Source organism: Borostomias antarcticus (assembly GCF_949987555.1).
Source record: "Borostomias antarcticus genome assembly, chromosome: 31".
Lineage (NCBI taxonomy): Eukaryota > Metazoa > Chordata > Actinopteri > Stomiiformes > Stomiidae > Borostomias > Borostomias antarcticus.
In genome coordinates, this window is record NC_140264.1 from 6057440 (window position 1) to 6059018 (window position 1579).

Genomic DNA, 1579 nt, shown 5'->3' on the forward strand with positions numbered 1-1579 from the left:
AGTGGCCTCGGCGTTGGGAAGTCAACAAGGAAATGATTTCTGTCACTGAAGCATTTTCGCGGATGTTAAAGCTTGGTCTCACTATGGGAAAACTTCTTTTTTTCCAGCGGATATCTTAGTTAATAGTTACAAGACTGATCTAGGAAAGCAGTTACATGTTGTGCTAGACGCCTAGCCTATTGAACCCTTGAGAGAGGGGGTTCCGCATCTTCTCCCTCCGCTGTCTTCATCTCCTTTTCCTGCACAACATGTTCGGTAATAGTTCTAAAACGAATGGCCCGTCTTATATAAATCACAAGGCATTGCTGGTGTTGCTCCTTATGGTATTTTTTTTCCAAATGCTTGATTTGTGGTGGTAAACCGAGTAGCAACGCGGCCGCCCATCAAAACTTTTAAGTTGCTTTTGCATTCCTCTGCTGGGCTGTTTTCAATCTTTAAGATGGAAATATTCCTACACCGCTAACAAGACGCATTCACAGGTAGATAACTAACTCTCATGCACGTGACTGACCATTACACTGTTGTTATCGCGTGAGTTGGCGGATGGGATCCTGTCTTTTTCTTCCCTCTGATCTCCGATCCAGCATTGGCCAGGTACCAGGATGGGGACATTACATGCTTATTACACATTAATGCCATGTTTGTTCCAGGCCATGTTGGTTATGAGAGTGTGCTCTCCCGGCAGGTTGTGTGAGGCCGGGGGAGAGCAGCGAGGACTGGCTTCTGAGAAACTTCGGTTGGTTCAGAGCCGTGGCTCGAATGAAGGACTTCTCAGCCCTGAGCCTGACCTTCAGCGGGGTGAGACCCAATACCCCTGATCAATACCACCAATACTCCTGATCAATACCCCTGATCAATACCACCAATACCCCTGATCAATACTCCTGATCAATACCACCAATACCCCTGATCAATACCACCAATACTCCTGATCAATAACCACCAATACTCCTGATCAATACCACCAATACCCCTGATCAATACCACCAATACCCCTGATCAATACTCCTGATCAATACCACCAATACCCCTGATCAATACCACCAATACCCCTGATCAATACCACCAATACCCCTGATCAATACCACCAATACCCCTGATCAATACCACCAATACCCCTGATCAATACCACCAATACCCCTGATCAATACCACTGATCAATACCACCAATACCCCTGATCAATACCACCAATACCCCTGATCAATACCACCAATACTCCTGATCAATACCACCAATACCCCTGATCAATACCACCAATACCCCTGATCAATACCACCAATACCCCTGATCAATACCACCAATACCCCTGATCAATACCACCAATACCCCTGATCAATACCACCAATACTCCTGATCAATACCACCAATACCCCTGATCAATACCACCAATACCCCTGATCAATACCACCAATACTCCTCATCAATACCACCAATACCCCTGATCAATACCACCAATACCCCTGATCAATACCACCAATACTCCTGATCAATACCACCAATACTCCTGATCAATACCACCAATACCCCTGATCAATACACGCATTACACTGATCAATACCACCAATACCCCTGATCAAT